General features: G+C 39.9%; 1 pseudogene; it reads right to left on the reverse strand.

Annotated features, from left to right (window-relative positions):
- Window positions 1-226: 226 nt before the first annotated feature.
- Window positions 227-27,203, reverse strand: LOC126004052 (cyclin-dependent kinase 4 inhibitor B-like; annotated as a pseudogene).

A 27,203-nucleotide genomic window follows, 5' to 3' on the forward strand; every position in this document is an offset into this window, starting at 1 on the left:
TGGCTCAAAAACCAAAAAACCAAAAAAAAAAAAAAAAAAAAAAAAAGAACAATTGATTTAAAAAGATACCGGTAAAACGCAGAGAATTCATCATGAGAGATAGTAATCCACGTTCCAGGCTAAGCGATGAGGGAAAATGAATGGAGGCATTTTTTAAAACTGGCCTGGAGGTAAAACTACTCCCTCCTTCCTGTTTGGCAGATTCTGCCAAGGGCCACCTGCAGAGTTAGAGCAGCCAGAAACGAATCCAATCTAGCAGCCTCTGATTGGAAGAGCCCGGGTCGCGTGGTGTGCCGCTGGCCAACGAGAAAGGGAAAGTAAGCAGCTTGCTTTTTAGCTCATGAACGGTGTCTTGACGTGATGGTGTGATAGAATACACAGCAAATACAAAACTAGGATTGATTTCATCTTAAAAGTGGTGTGGGGAGACCGGAGACTACGGTGTTTCCTTTGCGCACTTCCCGAACCTGGGTTCATTCCATCCCTTACTCCTCGGCGCTCTTTCTGGCTTCCCGGACCCCACTAGGAAGAATCCCTGAACACAAAGTGGGAGTAAGCCCTGATCATCTCCGGATTTGGAAAAATAAAAATAAATAAAGAAGAAGAAGCAGAAAGCAAAAAAGTGGTTCAGAGGTCAGAGAGACCTTACTGAGTTTATGGCTCCTGGAATGTATGTAGCCAACCAGATTTGATCCCTGACTCTACACGTTCCTCCATTCCTCACCCCCACTTTCGGATACAGCTGGGTGCAGCCCTGGAGCGCTCTCAGAACTGACAGTAATGTCAGTAATGTCCCGCACAGCAGCGCCTGGGCAATGCATCCTGGACGCTGGTATTGAATCTCTAGCCAGGATAACACGTGTCATGGGAGAAGCCCTAAGCTAGGTGGTACCATTTAGGAAGCCAAAAGCAAAAACAGTAAAACCACCCAAACAGTGGGGACAAAGAGGTGGTACTTACTGGTGCTTTAGGGGTTTTCATGCCTGAAACCCTAGTTTTGCTCACATGGTTTGGGCCCAGAGACAGGAACTAGGAGCATCCCATCAGTCCCACTGGGCTGGGCTCAAGTCCCTACCTCCAAACATATTAAATTTAAAATATTTTAAACTAACCAAACAAAAAGGGTTTCTGCTGCTGAGCAACCAAATAGATGACAAATGTCCTGACAATACCAGACATCATCACTTGTATGTTTCCTGTTAACAATGAAATCAATTCTGAAAAGTACTGAAACTGAGATTATACATTGTAAATCGTATCCTCATTGACTTAATGACTATTAAAAGCATCTTCAATTTAGTAGCATACATATTTGATTCACTTTGAGACCCACGCCCAGTTGTGCAAGGAATCACTACTGGCTCTGTGCTCTAGCTGGATCATATCTGGTGCTGGAGGATTGAACCAGGTGCTTTACTACAATTGAAAGAAAGGCAAGTGGGTTTAACCACTGTGTTATCCCTATGGTCCCCTAAACTGACATATTTATTAACTATGTATTTAAATATCATTTTCAGTAGAGGCATTAAAAACATATATATGGGGCTGGAGAGATAGCATGGATGGTAGGGCGTTTGCATTGCATGCTGAAGGATGGTGGTTCGAATCCCGGCATCCCATATGGTCCCCTGAGCCTGCCAGGAGTGATTTCTGAGCGCAGAGCCAGGAGGAACCCCTGAGCGCTGCTGGGTGTGACCCAAAACCCAACAAACCAAACCAACAAACAAAAATATATATATATATATATATGTAGAATTCTTATATCAGTTTAGTTAATTATTTCTCTTAATTGATTTTAATTGATATATAATTTAATTGCTTTTAATAGACATTAATTGATTTTATCAATTTCTTTTTTTTTTTTGGTTTTTGGTTTTGGGTCACACCCAAAAAGGCAAATGCCCTAACTCCATGCTATCTCTCCATCCCCCAGATCAATAAATTTCTTAGATCAATAACTTTGATCCACAAGTTATTCCCAAGATAACTGAAGGAGTAGATGGAACAACAAACCTTTTTCTATCATCTCTCAGAACTGAATTCATTTGTTGGGAAGAAAAATTATTCTTTTTTTTGGGGGGGGGGCATACCCAGCGATGCTCAGGGGTTACTCCTGGCTGTCTGCTCAGAAATAGCTCCTGGCAGGCACGAGGGACCATATGGGACACCGGGATTCGAACCCAACACCTTTGGTCCTGGATTGGCTGCTTGCAAATTATTCTTTTAATAACATATATGAGGGGCCAGAGTGATAGCATAGCGGTTGAGTGTTTGCCTTTCACGGAGCCGACCTGGGATGGACCTTGGTTCGATCCTCCCCCAAGCCAGGAGCAATTTCTGAGCACATAGCCAGGAGTAACCACTGAGTGTCACCGGGTGTGGCCCAAAAACCAAAAAAAAAAAAAAAGAAAAAAAAAGTTAATTGGGAAAGGAGAGCAGGAAGAACAGCTGGTTAGCTATTTGTCTTAAATGCTGCTAACCCAGGTTTAATCCCTCACAACTCATATGGTTCCCCTAGTACCACCAGGAGTGATTCCAGAGCAGTGGCCCAAACACTAAAACAAAAATTTTCTTGAGTAAAGATTAATTTAGTACATGGAAAGCCATCTCTAAAAGTATTTTGCTGTCTTCTCCCTGAGTAAAATCTTTGCAGATGAAAAGGATTTCAAGATTGCCTTCTTCTGTAGTGCTAAATGGAGGCAGCTTTACCAGATGATGACTTCAAATTCAGGCTATTTTAGAAGGTAACTAACTGGGATGACAGTATATTTAGAGTATAACTGCCAGGAAGCATAGGTGAGGCATGCTTAGACTTGTTGTGGAATGATGATCCCTTGCTTATGTAGACAAGTTAGCCTGAAAGATAAAAACAAACACAAACTAATATCTCTGATTCCAAGCTAAACCAGTATCTAAAATGTCATTTAATGATACCAATCTGTGTAGAATTTGAAGGACACAATCTTGTGGAAAAAGCAATGGAAAATATGAGGCAGAGTCACTGGAAGCAAAACAAAAGTCTTTCAGCCACTCTCAGAGCTAGGTTCAGGAGCCCTCTGGGCTTCTCTCTGTACTTTCATCAACATTTCTCCATTGCTCTTGCTCAACCCAAGAACTGCAAGTGAGTCATTTTTTTTATCCACAACTCAGACAAACCTTGCTAATTGTTAAATACCAAAAACTACTCTAACTTACTTGAAAGAAGTAAATTACATACTTTATATATATTATATAAAGAAATATATTTTGAGTTAGAATATTTATTATATATACTATATTAAGTGAGTGACTCCTTTTTTTTTTGGAGGGGGGGTTTTGAGTCATACCCAGCAGCGCTCAGAGGTTACTCCTGGCTCTATGCTCAGAAATTGCTCCTGGCAGGCTCAGGGGACCATATGGGCTGCCGGGATTCGAACCACAGACCTTCTGCATGCAAGGCAAATGCCTTACCTCCATGCTATCTCTCGGGACTTCTGAGTGACTCCTTAAGTGAGTTGGAATAGTTTATATATATATATATATATATATATCCATATACATATGTATATATGTTCTATAGGACATGATAGCTAGAATGAAACAAAAATTTGTAGGGGTAGAGTTATTGCTATAATCTGATCAAAATAAGATTATTTTGTTAATTGTTGCTGAATATTAATTATTTTGGAGGGCCACACCCACTGATGCTCAGGCTGACTCCTGGCTATGTGCTCAGAAATCGCTTCCTGGCTTGGGGGACCATATGGGACACTGGGGGATCAAACCACAGTCTGTCCTAGGTCAGCCCTGTGCAAACGCCTTACCACTGCTCATCGCGTCCAGCTTCTAATGTATTATTTTTTAATCCCACATTTTCAGCATTTAATTGTCTCAAACAAAGAAAAGTATTAGGATAACACTGTTTAGCAGTTTATTTACTATGTAAAATTGCTTAGAGCTAGTGTCATGAGATTTTTATCTTATTCTTTCATGGTTTAGGTTAGTGACACTTTCCTATCAGTTTTCTTAACTATAATACATAGCACTACACACACACACACACACACACACACACACACAATCACTTTTTTTTTTTTTTTTTTGGTTTTTGGGTCACACCCAGCAGCGCTCAGGGGTTACTCCCTTGGCTCTATGCTCAGAAATCACGCCCTGCAGGCTCGGGGGACCATATGGGATGTCAGGATTCGAACCACCGTCCTTCTGCATGCAAGGCAAACACCCTATGGGTCCACACCCGGTGGCACTCAGTGGTTACTCAAGGCTCTGCTCTCAGAAATCGCTCCTGGCAGGCACAGGGCACCATATGGGATGCTAGGATTCGAACCACCATCTATCCTGAACTGGCTGTGTGCAAGGCAACATCCTACCACTGTGCATCTCTCCAGCCCTCACAATCACCTTTTCTAAGACAAAGAAGAATAGAATACATAAACATTTTTCATTACAAAAAGTTAGAAATATCTAGTCAAAGCATTATGTACACAGGTGGAACTATCAATAAAATGAAAGAATATTTTATGTATAACAAAATAAGGAAAATGCATAAACAAAGAAGGGAGAGAATGTGAAAGAGGTGCTTCAGATATCAGGAAAAAAATCAGAGTTAATTCCATCACTCATTGATGGAGACAGTTCATATGTATGACTAAGAAAGTATGAATCAAATTAAAAACACAGAATTCAATCTCTTCTAAAGCCAAAAAGAGCTAGGAGGACCTAGAAATATTGCAATAATGATAAAATGCAGTATGTTGTGTTTACTTGCAGTGCTAAAGAGATAGTACAGGATAAAGCTCATACACTGCATCCCCTGGTACCAGTTAGAATTCCTAACACCATTTATAGTCCCAACACCACCAAGGGGCACTCTTGAGCACTGGAAACCAGGAATAGCCAAATAGCAATATGGGGTGTACTCTTTGATTAGATTTCAGGACTGATCTTCCTATAAATTATACTTACTATTTCTGAATTGAATCCAGGGCCCTTACACATGCCTTGTGCTCTCCCATAGGCCCTATATACCTGAAGAGCATTAAAAAAAAATCTTTTGTTGCTGCAGAAACTTTGAAACACAAATACAGGACATAAGGTCCTAAGGAGAAAAAAAAGACTAATGTCTTCAACTCATCATCCCAAATCAACCCCAGAGAAAATACTGAGTGAAAAGTTTAGAATATTTCAAGCGTACTATTTTTGTAATTATGGTTTTTGATACAAATTCACAATTATTTTAGAAAATAAGATATAAAACCTTGTGCTTTTTCAGTTTAGTCCAAAGATCCAAAGGTACAGTATCACAGCAAAATAATTCTTTCTGTTATATTTCATCTCAGTCTCTCTTTCTCCTTAGTTAACTTTTTTCTACCTCTTTTCTCTCCCTTTCTGTCTATCCAATAATTTTTATCACTTTCTCCTCTACATTAAGATTATTAAATTATGGACCCAGAGAGATAGCACAGTGGCGTTTTGCCTTGCAAGCAGCCAATCCAGGACCAAAGGTGGTTGGTTCGAATCCCGGTGTCCCATATGGTCCCCCTTGCCTGCCAGGAGCTATTTCTGAGCAGGACAGCCGAAGTAACCCCCTGAGCACCACCCGGGTGTGACCCAAAAACTAGAAAACAAACAAACAAAAAGATTATTAACTTATGCCAAATTCCTCCAGTCTCTATTCTATGCTGAGATTCATCATCAAATTTTTGAAGTAGCAGGAAGTTACAGTTGAAGGTCTGATAAAGGATCAACTTCCTTAGGATGTTTTGTGAAATTGTTCTTCCACTGCTAGAAAGCCAAAACCTTTGAGTACCGTGATATAAGGGGTTCATAACCTAAATTAAGAACAGGTAGAGAGCTGGGGGCCTGAGCGGTGGTGCAAGGGGTAAGGTGTCTGTCTTGACCGAGATAGCCTAAGATGGACCATGGTTCGATCCCCCAACGTCCCATATAGTGCCCCTAGCCAGGAGTGATTTCTAAGTGCATAGCCAGGAGTAACCCATGAGCATCACCAGGTGTACCCAAAAACAAAAACAAAAAAATAACATGATTATCTAGGTAAAAAGTCTAAAAAATGAATTTAAAAACCTCCCTGAAACAATTAGTCATCACACTATAATTTCTAAATATAAATTAACAGACATTAATCAATCTATTCCCTAATCACAGTTAATAAGAGTTATTTGATATTAAACAAATAAAGTTATTTATATTGATACTCCTCCCCCAATCTAAAATACTTAGTTCTAAATATTTTTTTGTTTGTTTATTTTTGGTTTTGGGTCATACCCAGCAGTGCTCAGGGGTTACTTCTGGCTCTATACTCAGAAATCGCCTCCTGGCAGGCTCGGGGGACCATATGGGATGCTGGGATTTCAAACCACTGTCCTTCTGAATGCAAGGCAAACACCCTAACTCCATGCTATCTCTGCGGCCCCTAGTTCTAAATCTTACACATGATAAAGATTCATGATGACGGGGGAAACAAAACTAAGAAAAAATATTAAAGGGTTAAATTAAGGGCCCGGAGAGATAGCACAGCGGCGTTTGACTTGCAAGCAGCCGATCCAGGACCAAAAGTGATTGGTTCGATCCCGGTGTCCCATATGATCCCCCCGTGCCTGCCAGGAGCTATTCTCTGAGCAGACAGCCAGGAGTAACCCCCTGAGCATCGCTGAGTGTGGCCCAAAAACAAAAAACAAAAAACAAACAAACAAATAAAACCCCAAAGGGTTAAATAAACAGAATGATATTCTATGTTTATGGATACATTTAACATTACTAAAACCTTCAGTTCTCAACTTGATCTATAAATTAAATGAAATCACAATTAATCCTAAGCAAATTGTTTCATAGATATTTGACAAGCTGATTATAAAGTTTGTTTGTTGAAGACTCAGAATTGTTTGATTGGTGAAGACCTCAAAATGGGGATATTATAATAACCACATTTCTGCCTAACTATAAATTAAGGGGTGGGTCAGATGGTTTTCCATTGATCTTCTATAAATTATAATTATAATTATAATTAGGTACTACCATTTGCTAGAAAGAATTGCTAAAAACAGGCTGGCCAGAGCAATAGTATAGTGGATAGGATGCTTGCACTGCAGCACCTTGGTCATTCTCCACCATCCCTAAACTTCACCAGGGGGGGTGGACTCAGAGCCTGGAATAAGTGTTGTACACCCCTGAGGGTAGACAATGAAGGAAAGAAAAGGAGAAGGGAAGGGAAGGAGAGGTATATTTCTGAACCCTAAAGAGACCTTTATGTCTGATTATTTGTCTATTATGAAGACAAGTCTTGAATAGCTAAATTGGAGAAATTCATAAGGCAAGGTATTGATTTGGGAGGTTAAGAAAAGCAATTATAGTTTCATACCCTCTTCAGCCACACCACCTCTCAGCACCGTCAATATGTTTACTAACTTGGAAGCTGTCTAAACCCCATGGTTTAGAAATTATATGGCGGATTCATTGTGTAAACAAGATTTAGTAAATCATTGGCCAGTAGTGATAAAATTCAATCTCCAGCCATCACCATTCCTTCTGCTGAAGTGGAAAGGAGGATCTGAAGGGTTCAACCTTCTATCTTGATTCAATTTGACGAGACTAGCCTCCAGCTTAAAATATCTAGGAGTTGTTTCATTAACATACAAAAGACCACTAATTACTTAGAAGATTCCAAAGATTTGAAACTCCTCCAAGTGAAAAAGCTGCAACGAAGACAAATACATTTCTTTCCATATTACAATATGTTACTATAATACTTGGTTTTCAATCCTGAAAATGTAATATATATTTAATTTTTAAAATTTCAAAAATAGGGGCCTGGAGAGATAGCACGGCGGCGTTGACTTGCAAGACAGCCGATCCAGGACCAAAGGTGGTTGGTTCGAATCCCCGTGTCCCATATGGTCCCCCGTTCCTACCAGGAGCTATTTCTGAGCAGACAGCCAGGATTAACCCCTGAGCACAGCTGGTGTGGCCCAAAACCCCCGCCCCCCAATTCTTTTTTTTTTTTTTCAAATATAGTTATGTATTTAAAATAAAAAACATTTTACTTTGTTGTTGTTGTTGTTGCTGCTGCTGCTTTTGGGAGACACCTGGTGACGCTAAGGGGCTACTCCTGGCTGTGCTCAGAAATTGCTCCTGGCTTGGGGGACCACCATATGGGACACCAGGGGGATCAAACTGTAGTTTGTCCTAGGTTAAGCGTGTTAAGGCAAACACTCTACCACTTACACCACAGTTCCAGAAAAACACTTTTATACATTAAAATAAATATTAACATAGCATACAAACTACGATATTATTAAAATTTAACTATTTTCAAAAAATAATGAGGGAACTGATTTTTATATTTTTGCAAATTCTACTTGTGTCTGGCTTCATAGAAGACAGCTATATTCTATATCTGCTTCTATATGTTTTCTGTTGATGTATCACAAGTCACCAAACAGAGGTTCCCAAACTTATTTGACTTACAGTCCCCTTTATTGAAAAAAAAGGACCCTGGAAATCTTCTTTAGAAGCACGCTGTATTACACGGGGGTTTGTCCTAGAAGCACACCGTATTACACAGGGGCGGGGGGTTGTCCTAGAGAATTTCAAAGGTGTGTGTGTGTGTGTAGATGAGAATGACAGAGATTGTACAATAGAATATTAGATAAGGCATTTGTCTTGCAAGTGACTAAACCCAGGTTCGATCCCACATGCACCATATTGGTCCACCTGAACCCCTCCAGGACTGTTTCCTGAGCACAGAAACAGGGTAAGCACTGATTGCTGCGTTGGTAATCACACTCTCCAATCCCCAAATTGAGTAAGCATGAAGTTTCAGTCTGAATGGAAAATAATAGCATTGACCTCACAGGAGTATTTGAAAGGATACTGGGTCCTTAGAACACATATTCAGAATCACTATTAAGACCCCCTCTTCTTTTGCTCCTCAGCCAAACTTTATACTTCTAGTTAAGCAGCAGTATTTCTCATCCCCTAATATATCCTCATTTTTCTGTTTCATATTTTCCTAGGTTATAGGGATTTTAAGACGTTTTTTTTCGGTCTTTTTTTTTTTTTGATTTTTGGGCCACACCCCGGTGATGCTCAGGGGTGACTCCTGGCTATGCGCTCAGAAATCGCCCCTGGCTTGGGGGGACTATATGGGACACCAGGGGATCAAACCATGGTCCGTCCTAATGCTAGCGCTTGCAAGGCAGACACCTTACCTCTAGCGCCACCTTCCCGGGCCCGGATTTTAAGACTTTTTAAAGGAATCTCTTCTATTCTTCCACATTTTAACTACTGGGAGAAGTTGAGAGTTTTTTTTCTGACTTTCTAAAATGTTCTCAATACTAAAGCCAAGGAAATTAAATACTAGTGACAATGCTGTAAACTTTTTGCATCATTTTGAACCTCTACTTGACTTTTAAATTCAATTTTTGACTGTATTCATTATGCAGGTGACTGCTGATACTTTCCCCTTTGTCTCTCATACCATCAATAAGTATGAATCCTTATTTATAATAAATCCCAGTTCGAATCAGAAAGATGTACCCATAAAAAGAATCTGAGCAGCTCATTTCACTTATTTGCATGCACACTTGCCACTAAAGCATTTTTTGCCCCAGATTATGTGATAATGACTTACTGATTAATCACAGTACAACCTCAAGCTCTCTGTGGCAATCATATGGAAAAGAACAAGTTTCTTCTACTTGGGACCAAAAATAATGATAAATATCTTACCCCTCAATGTTTCTAACATCGTTGATTAGAGGACAAAGATGATCAAGTGTAGGTATATGACCAAGGTATCATATAAAGACCTATACAACATATAAAATGTGACAACTGCTGCCAAGAAATTTTATAAAAGCACTAGAGGCAAACATTGTTAAAGTATATTATGAAGAATATTATGGACACCATAAGGCTGTGAATTAAAAAAATCCATATTAAAAAATTAAAAAGGGATCAAAGCAATAGCACAATGGGCTGCTTTTCAGTGCAGCCAACTCGGGTTTGAGCCCCTGACCCCATATGGTCCCCTGAACCTACCAGGAATAACCCCTGAGCACTGTCAGATGTGCCCCCCACCCCCCAAAATGATAAGTAGACAAGAACTATAACTCAAAACAGTGTAAAATGTCATTAAGTAATTATTTGATAACCTCCAACCTCAGAGCCTTTTTAGGCTGTCTTATATATTACCTATCAGACAACTGATAAGGCTTGGTGGATTTATATTTGCCAAAGGCTATTCATAATTAAAACATGGAAACACTTCTAAAACAATGGAGTCCTTTAAGTCACTCAAACAAATATTTGTTGAGCTCCTACTCTGAGGATATGACGGCGATTATAACAGAAACTTTTTCTGGGGCTATGAAAATTTAGGAGATAGATGCAAAGTCAAATATTAATCAAACAACATTTATAATATTTGCATTCTACAAACTGAAATAAAGCATTCCAGAAAGGAGAATTATTTTGGGAGAGCTGATATTCAAAACAACACCTAGACAGGACTCCTTCCATTTCTTTCCTTATATCTCCAATAGAGCCACATTACTAGAATCACCTTGATCAGCCTCATAATTGGAGGGGGGAAAAATGGATGGTAACCAAGACCAGATAGTCGTATGTTCATTTGAGTGATAAAATAAAAAAGGATCAGACTTGAATACCAAGATCCAAAGTTAATGACAACAGAATCTATTTCCGATCTTCAACAAGCTGTACAAGGGGGAAACAGTTGCACTAGCATTAAGGGGGAGTAAAGGAGGGAGATGTGGGATGCATGTGGGCAGCAGGGGTGGAGGGGAGGACAACATTGGTGGTGAGAATGCCCCTCATTCATTATCACTATGTGCCTTAAATATTACTGTGAAAGATTTGTAATTCACTTTGACCACACATAAAAATTAAAAAATTAATTATAAAACAAAACAAATAAAAGATTATATTTGAGATCTAATCTAGGAAAATGTAATCATTAAGTTGAGATCTGAAGTTTGATGTTAGGCTAAAAATAGTCAGTTTTTGTATGCAACAGAAGTGTTACTATAGAGTGGGTGTATTTGTGTTCTGAACTCTCACAACAGAGAATCACACTGACTTAAGCAATGCAAATAGACTGGGAATGTAGCTCAGCAGTAGAGGCACTTGCCTTGTAAGTGTGAAGCCATGACTCTGGTCCCTAGCATTGCAAAATAGAAGCAAACAAAGCATCATCAATATATTACTTCACAGTTCTGACGGCAACAAGACTGAAATTCAGGGGTCAAAACGAGTGGTATAATATTCTTGATTATAGCATAGAGAGATGTACTATCCTCTAGGACAGAGAGATTAGATAATGCCTCACATGCAGCCAACCTGGGTTCTATCCCCAGTATCCCATATGGTGCTCCAAGGCACTGTTGAGAGTAATTCCTGAGTGCAGAGCCAGGAGTACCACTGGGTATGGCACTAAGTATCTAAGCACCACTAGGTGTGGCAAGGAAAATAAGAAGAAAATCGGTTCTCTTTGAGAGTGGTGAGGAAGAATCTGCTTCATTGTTTCACTTCCAGATTCTGGCAAACGGAATATACTTGGTAATTCCTGATATATTTTATTATTTTTTCCTGATATGTTTCTGGATCTCTGTTTTTATTTTTATACATCTCCCATAGTGTATTTGTATTTAGATATTTTTCTTCTAAAGGTTATAGTAATATTGACTAGGAAGGATCACACTAATTTCTCAACTTTACTAATACGTGTACAGTGACCCTTCTTTTAAGGCAAGTTACTTTGAGCTACTAGAGATTAGGACTTCAACACATGTATTTTGGGGATATACTATTTATCCACATGAATTGAGAGAAGGACAGTATAAATAAGAAAGGAGTTTTTCAAATTCACCTCCTGACTTTCAGATAAGTTGCTCTTGGAAAATAATAGAAACTTTCACTTCAGAAATGTGCAGGAAATTCAGTTCTCAAAGGAGAGTTGGAATTTCTTGTTGACCAAGAAGAAAGCAGAAACTACCTAAAAAGAAGTGAAAATCACAAGGCATTGGCTAATTGTGGAGTTCAACAGCAGTACCAGGAGGACAGTGGAATATTTGGACCTGAGAAAGGGCCAGTTAAAAAACAGGTAATGATCATTATGAGACTAGAGGGAGAAGTTAAATATCTTGTCAGGAGTACTATGTCGTATATTTACATATCTTTATTTGGGTGGGTGCAAGATCATACCTGGAGGTGCTAGGGTTCTCTGACTCTGCACTTAGGGAATCACTCAAGGGTGGGCCTCAGGGGATCACATGTGTTGTCATGAACTGAACCCTAGCTAGGTCATGAACAAGGCAAAACATCCTACATACTTATACTATCTATCTCTCAGAACTCATACTGAAATAGATGGTTAATGAGAACAGGAAATGGAAAGTAAGGCAGATTTTATCTCAAATGCTTTATTGGCCTCTAAGGCTCAGAGTACTAAAGTACACATTTTTACTTGAGGGAGGCCCAGTTTAATTGTGGCTTGGCATGGTCTCCTGAGTACTATTGAAAGCAAAATATGAGTCCCCAATCAGAACTAGCCCCCAGCACTTTTGTGAGTAACCCAAAATAAAACAAAAGCAAATACCTTATTGAGAAAGATCAATAGACCTTGACATACACTGTAAAGCAAGTGTCAGTCTTGGTGGTTACAGTCTCTGATTTCCAGGACATAAATTAACCAGCCTTACACCTCAACTAGATGTATATAGTTGGGGACAATTACAAACCCTTCTAAAACTTCAGCTTCCTCATATAAAAAATGGCTATGGTAAGGACCAGGAGGTTGCTGTGTATTATAAGGGTGCATTTCTTTCATGTGTAAGGCCCTGGGTCTGATGAATAATTGCAATAATATTTTAATTGTTTCATCAGATGCTGAAAATTAATTTGTAAAAAATAAAATGCAGGGACCCAGAGAGATAGGATGGAGGTAGAGGCATTTGTCTTGCATACAGAATGAAAGTGGTTCGAATCCCAGCATCCCATATTGTCCCTGAGACTTCCAGGAGCGATTTCTGAGCATAAACCCCTGAGTAACCCCTGAGCACCACCAGGTGTGACCAAAGACCAAAAACACACACAAACAAAAGCCGCTTAAAATGCAAATAATATTTAGAGAAGTCTAGTCTAACATACACTTAGTATCACTATGGAAAGTCTGAAAGTTTCTTATTCCCTCAGAAAACTGTGTGATTACTCAATTACTCTGATTTTTTTAATTTTTTGATTTAAATTTAGTAGTAGTAGAGTTTCAGTAACTCATGCATATCTATTTATGAGAATGATACACAAAATAAGAAAAGTAATGAAGCTTTTACTTTACTTTTATTGAAGCAAGGTTTGTTTTCTGTGTTTGTGTTTCAGCATACACCATCGGGGATGCATAAAATGGAGTCTCACTTCATCTATATTTTTCCTTTCATCTTCCTAACCCAGTTGGTACATTACGAAATCAATTTTTGTTAGTGTTTTCACTTTCGTTTATGAGAAAGAAATATGTTGGGGAAGGGACAATTTGGGGCCACACTTAGTGGGTGCTCATGGATCAACCCTGTTTTTGTGTTTAGAAGTCAGCTCCTGAAAGTGTTTTGGTGACATTGTAATTCTGAGGACCAAACCCCCAATTGGCAACATACAAGGTAAGCATGCTTACCCTGTCATATTATCCCTCTGACTCCACTCTGGATTCTTATGGCTAATTCTTTATGATTGTGTTGATTTATTCTCCTATTCATTTAAAAACATTTTGGGAAAATTCTACTATATCAAGTAGGCTTAACTTGGTTGAAGAACAGAGTTGTTAATTGAATAATTTTTTTCTCTATATCATGGTGAAAACTTAGGAGGTTGGTAAAGCAGAAACATTGAAAGAGAAATAAATATTTATTTTATTTTATTTATAAATAAATATATAATACCTATATATTATATTATTACACAATAATATACTATATAAATAACATGTTTATAAATGTAACAAATCTTTTCTCAATATTTGGTATATAATAAATATAAATATTAATATTATATTATTTTGGGGGTTTGGGTCATACCTAAGTCACTGTCCTTCCTAGGCTAGCGCATGCAAGGCAGACACCCTATTGCTTGCACCACCATTGCCAGGGAGCAATTTCTAGTCCATAGCTAGAAGGAGTAACACCCTTGAGAACCCCGGGTGTGGCCCCAAAACAAACAAACAAATATGCTCCTGGCTGGCTAGGGGGAACATATGGATGCTGGGATTTTGAACCATCATCCATCCTGGACTACTGTGTGCAAGGCAAAGCCCCTACCGCTTGTGGCATATGCTATCTCTCCAGCCCCTATTTATTTTATTTTTGTTTTTATTTTGCGAGTCTTTACTTTTCTAATGAATATATATATATTAGTAATTACTTTTCCTTGCTTTTTTTTGTTTTGTTTTTGTTTTGTTTTTGGCTACACCCAGCAGTGCTCAGGGGGTTGTTATTCCTGGGTCTGTGCTCAGAAATTACTCCTGGTGGGTGGGGACAAAAAAGAAAGAAAAGAAAAGAAAAGAAAAGAAAAGAAAAGAAATTACTTTTGGCAAACTCAGGGGACCATATGGGATACCAGGGATCATACCCAGATCTATATTATGCAAGACAAATGCCCAACCCACTGTGCTATCGTTCCTCTAGTGATTACTTTTTGATAGAATTAGGGAATGAGTCTTCTGGAGGTAGTCTAGTCAGGACTGGCCATTGGATCATTCTTCTGTTAAAATGGATAAAAGCCCCCAGCCTTAGACCATCTTGCTTAGAACCCTTCCCCTTTTCTTCCTCCTCTTTTTCTTTTTCTTCCTCTTGCTCCTCTCCACTTTTCTCAGCCACCTCTTCTTACTTTCACTCTCCTCTTCTCATCTTCTCCCTCCCCAACCCTCATCCCCCCCTCTCACTAGATCCATCTCACCTCTTTAAATAGAAAAACTTTTCCTGAATTTCTTTTTTTTTTTTTCTTCATTTTTCTTTTTGGTTTTTGGGTCACACCTGGCAGCGTTCAGGGGTTACTCCTGGCTCTGAGCTCAGAAGTCACTTCTGGTAGGCTCGGGGGACCATATGGAATGCTGGGATTCAAACCCAAACCGGGGGTCTATCATGTATTGGTGGCATGCAAGGCCAACACCTTATTGCTGTGCTATTGCTCTGTCCCCAACTTCTTGAATTTCTTGGCCCACACTTCTGAGGCCTGACAGGTCCAACTATGTCTCTTGAACTCTCTAGAAGCTGCTGTTCATGCTCTTTTTTAGAGCCAAGTAGCTCAAAACTACAACAACAACAACAACAACAACAAAATGCACTTGTGGAGACTCTACCTGCCTGACTCTGGTGGGTAATGCCCACAATACAGCAGAATCTGAAACCTGTGGTTTCCACAGGGACTGTGGAAAGAATTCAGTTCTTTCAGTTGGGAAGAGGTAGAAGAAGAAAGGGAAAGCATATTGGAGAACATATGTAAGGTCATACTGGGCATTGGCACTTAAAGAGTTGAAGAAATGGGACACAGATGCCAAGAGAGTGGGAGGGTTGGACTGAGAAATTGAGTCCAGGTCACAGGGAGTGTATTAGAGTTGACATATCAGATGTATATGGATCATCTTGCCCTCTCTATTTATAGTCAGATCTAGGCATTACCATTATATAGGTCATCTGCTCTATAAATTAAACCATATCACTAGTCTCCTCTTCCTCTTTCCTTATCTTCTTTTTTTCTTCTCATTTTTTCTTTTTTCTCCTCTTCTTCTTCCTCTCCCTCCTTTTTCTTTTTTCTTCCCCTTCTTACTCTTCTTCACCTTCCTCCTCTTCTTTTTCTTCTTCCCCTACTTCTTACTCTTCTTTGCCTTATTCTTCTTACTCTTCTCCTCCTTCTTTTTCATTTTCTTTCTCCTCTTCCTCTTCTCACTCTTTTTCCACTCCTCTTATTATTAATCTCTTCCTTGGTCTCTGGATTCCTATGTTGTTTCTGTTGAGTTCATCAAAGACTTCTATTTTCATCTGTTCACATACTTTGATTAGTTTATCCATTGTCTGATCATTTTCTTTAAGTTTCCCTTCCAATCTCTTCTGCTGTATGGAGTTGTTCTGCATCTCATCCTCTGGCTCTTAAAAGGTAGGGGGTTGTCTTATATGCCAGTAAATGGCATGCTGAAACTTACTCCAGCTTTAGGGATGAGTGATCCAGCCCCCTTATACTGCAGCATCCCATTTAGTTGCCATGCGTCATCACTCAGTCCTCTGCTTGCCCTGATTAATCTTTCGGGGCACACAGAACTGCTGAGTCACTGAGCACCGCATCACATCCAGCTGCAGGGTATGCAGCTTTCTGGTACTCAATCCTCTGTTCAGCCTTTATAGGACACAGAGGAGGCATTCTGTCTCCTTCTAGCTGTCCTATTAATCACTGCACCCCAGCCAGCTAATCTTGGAGAAGCCCCCTCTCCCTGCTCTCAGTTTAGATCACAATTAAAAAAATCACAATCACTCACTACAAATGCAAAGTTTAAATGATTGTTGGCACTCCAAAGTCTAGCTTTATTTAACATATACTGTTAATTTTTGAGGGTTCTACTCTTTTTCTCTTATATTTTTATAATTTATATTTGGTGTGCATTAAAAGAGAGGTAGTCTTATGTGGCAAATATAACCCAAACCCTATATTTTAATAGGAAAAGTAGGAGGTCATCTTATATGCCCAGTAGTCTTATATGCTAAAAAAGTATGGTAAGTCTGAGCCGGAGAGATAGCATGGAGTTAAGGCATTTGCCTTGCATGCAGAAGGATGGTGGTTTGAATCCCAGTATCCCATATGATCCCCTGAGCCTGCTGGGGGCAATTTCTGAGCATAAAGCCAGGAGTAAACCCTGAACACTGCAGGGTGTGACCTCGAAACTAAAAAAATATATATACATACATATATATGTATAAGCAAAATTTGACTTACTGTATATATATATACTTATATATACAGTCATAAATTTATGACTTACCATATATGACTTACCGTATATGTATATAGAGTAAGTCATAAATTTTGCTTATACATGGTGGATACAGAGAGTATTATTCTGGGCAAAATGAGCCAGAGGGATATGGATAGACATAGAATGATGACACTCACTTGTGGGACATAAAAACAAGGAGATTATGGCAAAAATATCCCAAAGACAATAGAGATGAAGGTCAGGAGGAGGACCAGTCTATGGTAGGAAGCTTGCCACAAATAGTGGGGAAATACAGTTAGGGCAGAAAAATCACTATGACATTAATAGTTGGAAATGATCATTCTGGACAAGAAATGAGTGCTGAAAAGAGATAAAGTGACATGCATAATATCCCTTCAACAACAAAATGGCAAACTATAGTTCCTAAAAGGAAAAGAGAGAGAGAAGAAAAATATGCCACAGAGGCAGGCAAGGGTGGGAGGGAAACTAGAGCATTGGTGTCAGGACATATGTACCAGTGAAGAGTGTTGTACATTATATGACTGAAATTCAATCATAAACAACTTTGTAACTGTGTATCTTATGGTGATTCAATTAAAGAATTTATTTATAAATAAAAATGGGGAGTGGATGGGGCTAGAGCAATAGCACGGCAGGTATGGCCTTGCCTTGCATGTGGCCAACCCAAGTTTGATCCCTGGCATCCCATATGGTCCCTTGAGCCTGCCAGGAGTGATTTCTAAGTGTAGTGAGCCCTAAGCACTGCTGGGAGTAGCCCAAAAACCAAAACAAGGGAGGGGGAGATAAATAAATATTTAAAGATATGCAAATTATGCAAATTCATAGAAAAATAGGAATGGTAAGTTTTAATAAAAGGCTTAAATTGTGTGGGGTCCAGTCAAAGAGATGTTAGTACTTACCTAGTATAATGAACCCCAGTTCAATTTCCAGTAGTACCACATACTCCCAGGAACAAGCCCAAACATCAAGCTAGGAGTAGCCCCCACACTTCTGCATCATACTGAGTATGACCCATTAAGAAACAGAAAAAAACGGGGTCGGAGAGATAGTACAGCAGCTCAGCCAACTCAAAACCTAAGGTGGTTGGTTCAAATGCCAGTGTCCCGTATGGTCCTCCTTGCCTGCCAGGAGCAATTTCTGAACAGATAGCCAGGAGTAACCCCTGAGCACCGCCGGGTGTGGCCCAAAAAAACAAAACACACACAAAAAAAAAAAAGAAAGAGAAAGAAAAGAAAGAAAGGAAGGAAGGAAGGAAGGAAGGAAGGAAGGAAGGAAGGAAGGAAGGAAGGAAGGAAGGAAGGAAGGAAGGAAGGAAGGAAGGAAAGAAAGAAAGAAAAAGAAAGAAAGAAAGAAAGAAAGAAAGAAAGAAAGAAAGAAAGAAAGAAAGAAAGAAAGAAAAAAAGAAAGAAAGAAAGAAAGAAAGAAAGAAAGAAAAGAAAAAAACAAACAAAAAACCACAAACTCATGGGTATCATGTGTGAGGTTCACTCCCTGGTACTAAATATGAGATATGTGTGAGGTGTGTGAGGTCTCTTTTGAATGTAACAAAGTTTTGGAACTACCACATTGTAAGTTTACTCATTTCCAAAGAAACATGTACTTTATATTATGTAAGTAGTAACTTAAAAAAAATTAGAGTGATAGCACAGTGGTAGGGCATTTGCCTTGCACAGAGCTGACCCAGGACAGACCTCGGTTTGATCCCCGGTTTCCCATATGGTCCCCCAAGCCAGGAGTGATTTCTGAGCACATAGCCAGGAGTAGCCCCTGAGCATCACTGGGTGTGGCCCCCAAACAAAACAAAATAAAACAAAAAGTTAAGTAAGCGATCTGAGCCAGAAAGAGCATCATGGCCTCCCAGCTCTAAGTTTGAGTCTAGTCCAAGAAGTATCTGGCCTCTGGCAGAGAAGTGGAGATGCTTTTGGTTAGAGTGGTAGATTCACTGCCTGTAGGAGCAGCTGCTGGCAGCTCCCAAGCAATGGATCAATGGGCTTGGATTGGCTATGCGGATAGCCCTAGCTTTCCCTCTTCCTCCTGTAGCTGGGCCCCAAGTGCTAGGTTGTACTAGCTGGTCCCACCATCTGCTTGTGATAGTACCCTGGAAAAAATACTCTAAGCTGTGTTGGAACTTGCTGGTCTGCTGACCTTAATAAATCACTGACGGCCAAATGTTGGATGCCATTCTGAGTTCTCCATGAAATTTCGATTATTGTTTCACCATAATCTATCTATGCTAAGACCTAGCTTTTAACATCTGCCATCTGAGAGCTTGTGCTGTCTTACAACCCTATAATGTACAAGCAATGAAATTGGCAATGCATTTATTCTTTAGTTGTGTATTTATGTGTTAATCAGTTCAGGTTTGCCCTCTTTCCCTAAACCATGACACGGTAAATTAATAGGTGCTCAATAAATGAATGAGCGAATAAAAAAACTCTATATTTTAAATATTCTAACTTTGATTTTGCCATCTGTTGGCAGTTTGACTGGACAGGAGAATGACCCTGTGACCTATTTAAGTTTGGGTTTCTAGTTCACCAAATGTCAGTAATAATAGCTACCTTCCTACTGTAAGGCTTAAAAGGAAATGCCTATATAGATGAGTACTCACTCCAGAAAAATACCAACTTTTTAAAAAAGAAGGAATATATTTTAATAGAATCTTTATTTGTCAGAATACAAATGGAAATTGATTTGAATACAAGTGGAAAGAAAATTAATTCCAAATGTTTTGATTTTTTTGTTTTTAAACTTGATTGAAGTATTTCTGACGTCAAGGATTCTTTAAATTTGTTACATGGTCATCTGTACACAAAGATTAAAAAAATGTTTTAAAAAAAAGTCAAAGACATGTGACCCACCTCCATTTTTTTTTTTTTTTTTTTTTTTTGGTTTTTGGGTCACACACGGCACTGCTCAGGGGTTATTCCTGGCTCCATGCTCAGAAATTGCTCCTGGCAGGCACGGGGGACCATATGGGACGCCGGGGTTCGAACTGATGACCTCCTGCATCAAAGGCAAACGCCTTACCTCCATGCTATCTCTCCGGCCCCCCACCTCCATTTTTGCTTTACACACTAATAACCAGATTCTCAACTGATTTCTCTTCTAATATCTACTGACCCTCAGCACAGGATTGATCCACAAAAAATGGATTCTGATAGCAGGCCTTGCAATTACAAGATTTACCTCTCAAAGCAAGCTTGCATTGTAGCAAGCTGTTCAAGCTCTTTCAGATCCTTTAGAGTTTGGGAAAGGCATTGGTAGTTCAGGCTGGGTAGAGAGCAGCTGCAAAGCTACCAGCTGACTGCACAGAAACCACCAGTACAATGGAAGAAAGTGCAGGATTTGGGGATTTAAGACACCACCCAATCCTGGGTCTAGTCCCCTTGAATTTGGCACTAAGCACTCTGCAAATCTAGAAGTTCTCAACTAGAGGTTGCACTGCAAAACACAATCATAGTACTGTCTGTTTATGACTTTCTTTTTTTTTCTCTTCTTTCTTCTTTCTTTCTTTCTTTCTTCTTTCTTTCTTTCTTTCTTCTTCTTTCTTTCTTTCTTTCTTTCTTTCTTTCTTTCTTTCTTTCTTTCTTTCTTTCTTTCTTTCTTTCTTTCTTTTCTTTCTTTCTTTCTTTCTTTCTTTCTTTTCTCTTTTTTTCTTTCTTTCTCTTTCTTCTTTCTTTCTTTCTTTCTTTCTTTCTTTATTCTCTTCTTTCTTTTCTTCTCTTTCTTCTCTTTCTTTCTTTCTTTTTTCTTTCTCTTCTTTCTTTCTTTTCTTTCTTTTCCTTTCTTTCTTTTTTTTTGGCTTTTGGGTCACACCTGCAGTGTTCAGGTTACTCCTGGCTCCATGCTCAGTAAAATTGCTCCTGGCAGGCATGGGGGACCCATATGGGACGCCGGGATTCGAACATGACCTTCTGCATGAAGGTCTCCATGCTATCTCTCTGGCCCTGTTTCTGACTTTTGTACCATCTCCCTCTCCTTTGTAGAGTGTGAATAGCTTCCGAACATTTCTAGACCTGGAGAGCTTCCTAAAGTCTCTAAAGCAAAACCCATTATGTTCACTTTTTTGTCTCGTTTTTGACCTATAAGGCTCCAAACAATTATCTGGCTCCTGCCCTCCTGAAGCGGTTGTAATGAAATCCAGCCTGCTCACTTTTGGTTCTCTGATTCACTGTAGACTTTTGAACTTGAGAGTTTCTCTATCTCCAGTGGAGAATGTCTTTGGATTAGTGACAGTGGCATTCCTTAACAAGTCTTTCTAAGATAGCACCCCTGCTAGTCACACTTTATTCTCATCCGCCATGCTAGTTTTAAAATTACACTTTAATTCACTTTACCTTTCCAGAAAGTAAATTCTAATGGGCAAACTAATTCCTGTTTTGTCCCTTTCACTTGGTCTTTATTGTTGGGTGGGAGGTTCTGGGAGTGACCTGAGCCTGACAGAGTAAGGTAGCTCAACCTGTCTTCAAGACTGATTTGAGATACATTCCCCCACCCTGCCACACCCGGCAAACCATGTCATGTTATGTTTGCGAAAAATCCTATTACCAAGGATCCTGTTACAGTAAGTAACAGGATATTAACTAAAGGGGGGGGGGGAGAGATAGACACAGCTAAGTGTGTGTTTGGGTTAAATCTCAGGTTTAGTTATAGAGGATAGCTCAATTTATTCATTTCTCTTCTCCCCAATTCTATTCTCAAAATTCTCCTTGTACTTCAAGTTCCTTTCAAGTCTTATATTTGGCCACTTATACAAAAATTTCAGTTGGAGAATAGGGAGAGTGGAAGGGCATTTTGGTATCACTGGCAGCTAGGCAAGACCTTGTCTCTACCAATTCCTACAGCCCGGCTCCCTCCCTTTTCTAATGAGAAATGTTTGCTCTGATCTATCTTCTAATACTCAGGAATTCTAGTACTCCATTTCTGAGTCAAATATAGTAGTAAGTCTGAAGCTAGGTTCAGATTATTCAGTGTCATAATTTACCTTATAATTCAAACACTTTTTATAGGCAGATAAGAGTGGACATGGGGAGATACAGGGCTGTAGCGAAATTTTTTGTTTTTCTATTTTTTGTTTTTGTTAGGAAAGATTTTAGGTACATACAGCAACTTTCCAATCTCCCTTTCTCAATGTTTTCTATCGCAAAACCAGAAAGTTTAAGAGAGGGGAAAAGCTGGAGGGGAGTCCATTTGAAGATACTCTTAGAACCTACTGGGAAAACTTAGGAAACTGCATAGGGTAGAAGTTAGATTTTTAGAAATTTTACATTAGGCCAGGGAATGATGAATTTCTGCCAGATGAAACCAAGGAAAAGTGATTTTTGGAAAGTGCAGCAAGGCGTTGATCCAGCAACATGGGGCCAGAGTTCAATGGATGTGGCTGACAAGATAGTTTGGAAGAATAGTGTCAGTTCAGTTCGTTAATGTAAAAGAGTTGTCAATGTTCCACCGCCTATGCCCTGGGCTACCGAGAAAATGGAATATGCAGCTCGACAGGGGGGGGGGTTTGTGGAGCGGATAGAATTTATGGAACGAATTGCAAATGAGTGAGTATGGGACTAAAGCGTTATCAGGTAGAGTGCTTGCCTAGCTCGCGGTCAAGCCTGATTTTATCTCCTTCTTCCAAAATAGTCCGGCAAAATTATTAGGAGTAATTCTCAAGTGCAGAGCCAGGAGCAATCGTTGAGCACCAATGGGTGCAACAAAATAAGTGAGTTTTCTCAGGCTATTTGTAGTCCATATCCCTAATCTGAAATGCAGCTCGGTTCAACAAGAACTAGAGTTGTCTCCCCGAGGGTAATGGATAAACTGAGTGGAAAAGGTAGGATGCTATCCTACCCGCCTCGAGCCAACTTTCTCAGCAGAAAACCAAATGCGCAAATTGAAAATTTATGTTATTTTAGCCAACTCACCTGTTGGTGTCTGACCGACCCGGTTGCCTGCCACAGCCACGTGCGTGCAGGTACTGGACAATGTGGTGATGACCCCGCTCTTCAGCCAGGTCCACGGGCAGGCGGCCCCATAAATCACGCACATCCAGCCGAGCCCCCGCTCGGTGCAGCGCCACCAGCGTCTCCAGGAAGCCCTCCCGGCAGCGTCGTGCACTGGTCGAGTGAGAGTCGCTGGATCCGCCTTGTTGGGGTCCGCGCCGTGGAGCAGCAAAAGCTGGGCCACGTGGGTGCTGCCCATCATCATGACCTTCAGGAGACAGAGGGGGGGAAGAAATAAGGGGGTCAGGAACCAGCAGGCGACAAAGGAAGGGACAGGATTCATTGAACAACACAAAGAAGACAAAGACGCTAGAGCTTTGGCAAGCAATTTGTGTCAATTGAGTCTTTTTTCAAATGTAAGCCACCAGTGTTACTCGCCTGTGTCAATTCGCAGCGTCAAAATGTCAAAGCGCACTTAGGAAAAGAAGCGCTCGCAGCAGCACTTCAGTCACTTCGGAGAAGCGCTTTGCAGAAAAACGATTCCTTAAGCAACCGTGCTTAGCTACTGCTTCACCTCCCAACTCCTATTTTAACCCTTTCTGTTCTCCTCAACGGGGAGCGTGTGACGCGGGTAGAGAATTTTGTTTCTCCGCAAAAAACATGTTGTGGTATTCCAGTCACACAGAACAATACCCGTGGAAAAAGGCAATAACAAAAGGGTGAAAAATAAATTGACTTTCACTGTAGTCATTTAACAGGGAATTATATATGGTTCTGGGCTTCCCTAGCTAAGTTTAGAATGTGATCAATAAGAAGCAAAATCAAAACTTTGTCACCTTTAAGCTCCATTAGATTCTTAGAATTTTAAAATGCCATTTTCTGTTCCTAAAAATAAGTCTGACTAAATAGACACAAAATAGGCTCAAGTTCTCCAAAGATATCCTAAAATTAGTGAGCTATAAATATTTTACCTTATATAACATAAAAGAATATTTAGTTCATTACATAGGAGGTGATCACCTCACTTGGTTTCTAAATTATTTTTGAAACAAAAATATGACCAAAGGGAAAGTTTAAAAGCACTCACAATCATAGCAAAACTATATTTGAAATGTTCCATGGTGGATGGTGGTGGTTGATAATTTTGTCTTAGGGCAACCATTGTTTGGTATAAAGAAGTATTTTTGTTTGCTTCATTTTGTTTTGGGGTCACACCTGGCAGCGCTCAGGGGTTACTCCTTGCTCTGTGCTCAGAAATCGCTCCTGGACTGGCTTGAGGGGGCTCGAACCGGACTCGAACCACCATCCAACCTAGGTTGGCCGTGTGCAAGGCAAAAGCCCTACCCTTGTGTTACTCTCCAGCCCCTAAGGGGCCAAACCCCGAAAGCTCAGGGAAACTCTCCTGGCTATGCGCTCATATATCGCTCCTGGCTTGGGGACCAAATGGGACACCTGGGATCGAATCTCAGTCTGTCCTGGTCAGCCATTTGCAAGACAAATGCCCTACTGCTGTGCTATCGCTGGGTCCCTGTTTCTTAAATTTTTTAAGTTAAATTCTGCAGGCCCAGAGAGATAGCACAGCAGCGTTTACCTTGTAAGCAGCCGATCCAGGACCAAAGGTGTCCCATATGGTCCCCCGTGCCTGCCAGGAGCTATTTCTGAGCAGACAGCCAGGAATAACCCCCTGAGCATCGCCGGGTATAGCCCAAAAACCAAAAAAAAAAAAAAAAAAAAAAAAAGTTAAATTATGCATTACGTATAAATCACAGAAAGCTCACTAAGTTTGTTAAATCAAGGAACCAAGTTATATACATCATGACTTTTGATTCGTATCTGCTGAAAGTGAAGCTAATTTATTTCCAAAATGACAAAAGGAAATGTAGGTGAATCAAACTACAGCTACAAATAAAAAGGAATAAACAATTAGAACAACACATCATTTTAAAGGGGAAAAATAGGGAGACTACTATTACTTACACAAGACTATTACTTATTTTCACAAGATTTCTACTAGAATATGGGCTCAGTTTCCAGCACAAAAGAGAGCACACTCACAGAATGCCATCTTTGGAAATTCAGACTGCAATATATGCATGTCTAAAATCTGGCCTTAGAAGTAGCTAACCTCCACGTATATAATGCCAATGAAAATATGCTGAAAACTGGATAAACATTTGACTGATAAAGTCCTTCATGGTGGTCATAAATGGCTTTATAAGGCTATTATATTTAACAGTGTTAAATGTTAAAAGCTTACTAACATTTAAATCATAATACTAATCTAAATGACAAAGACAATGAATAAACTTAACACATAGATATAAGGTGCTTAAATCCACCAGATAAGATATTTAATCTTTACTTTTTTTTTTCTAAACTAAGTATTTTTTTATTTTTGTTTTTGCTTTGTGGCCACACCTGGCTGGCTGTGCTCAAGGTTTATTCCTAGCTTTGCACTTAGGAATCACTCCTGAAGGAGCTCGACCATGTGGGAAGATGGGGATTGAATTCCGAAAGGCCTGTTGTAAGGCAAGTGCCTAACCAGCTGTACTATTTTTCCTGTCTTATATGAAGTATATTTATAGTAAAGACAAGTTTGGGTAGAGCTCTAAAGCAAAATCATGCATCTGTTCTCTATTTTTACACTCCCTAGTAAATATCCATTTCTCTTTTTCATATTTTGAACAAACAAGCTTTCTTTTAACATCTCCCAGAACTTCAGGATTGAATTCTTAATCTTCACGTAACTAACAAAATCTTAGAGATATTAAATAATGAATCATGGACAAATTGATTTTTCAGACTTGTTGCTCTTCTACAATCACTTAACCTCTCTGTTCTCAAAAACTACCCACATTTTCAACTCTTAATAATCTCATATTTAAAGTTAGTTTTGGGGGGAAGGGTTACACCTGAAAATGCTCAGATATTTTGTTTAAATTTTTTTATTTGGGGCCCAGAGAGATAGCACAGCGGCGTATGCCTTGCAAACAGCCGATCCAGGACCAAAGGTGGTTGGTTCAAATCCCGGCGTCCCATATGGTCCCCCGTGCCTGCCAGGAGCTTTTTCTGAGCAGACAGCTAGGCGTAACCCTTGAGCACCGCCGGGTGTGGCCTAAAAACCAAAAAAAAAAAAAAAATTTTTTTTTATTTGGACATGTACAAATTTTAACCCGTATAACATAGTTTCAAGAAAGGCAGACTAACTTGCGAAATTCTAAGGAGTTATTTTTCACTCTATTGCTAAGCTAATTTTTATGCAATGTGCTTGTGTGTTTGGTGTAAATTCTATTTTTCCAAAATCAGAAATCATTGTCGACACTAAATAAAATTAGGTTAGTAACTACCAAGAAGAACTCACAAAAACCACATCAAATTCCCCATGCCCCCTCCCCCAAGGAGAAACGGTAAAGAAAAGAAGTTTCTTAACAAAGAAACATTGAAAACTCTATCCCACATAAAGTAATCTATAGTTAACAGTAACAAAATTAATAGGATGTGTTGCAGCTTTGTTGTAACTCAATCGACATAGGAGAAATAACACGAATGTAGAATATTTATAACGTCTATATTCTAAATTCTTGCAACAAACATTTTAAGTGAAAATAAAAATAAACACAATATGTAGTTGGGGATCATTGTAACACACATTTATTCTTGTTTTCATAGCTTTGGAGCACCATTGAAATCCCTTCTCGGAAAGAGGAAGATCAGCTACAATTCTTACAAAGGGGTCTGTGAAAAAGAGGTTCCGTGCACAGCAACCTTCTCTGTGTGTAAAATCTTGCGTTTCGCTCACACATCCGTTGATTTTGTATTCGAGAAGGAACAACTTCTGCTTATAGCAAATATACACATCGGGCTCTCCAATCCAGACGGCCAAGCCTCGTGCACAGATGGGCAGCCTGGGCCTCCACGTTCCAGATACAGTTTCTCGAGCCTCTGGGAGGGGTCCCCAAGACGTCTCTAATTCCCAAACCCACCTTGAAGGAGGGGGAGCTTCCAGGACAGTTCCCTCCCCACCCCCCTGGGTCCAGGCCCGGACTCTAGGTGAATCCTTTCATCCCAAGTGCCTTCTACCCTTCCCAAACCCGAGGCGAACTCAACGGACCCACCTGGATCGGGCTCCGACCTTGACTGTTGGGCGCATTAGGCAGCGCCCCGGCCTGGAGCAGCGCTCGCACCATCTCTGCCCGGCCACAGGCCGCGGCGCTCGCCAGTCGGTCGGCCGCACGCTCCAT

Source organism: Suncus etruscus, chromosome 1 (genome assembly GCF_024139225.1).
Source record: "Suncus etruscus isolate mSunEtr1 chromosome 1, mSunEtr1.pri.cur, whole genome shotgun sequence".
NCBI lineage: Eukaryota > Metazoa > Chordata > Mammalia > Eulipotyphla > Soricidae > Suncus > Suncus etruscus.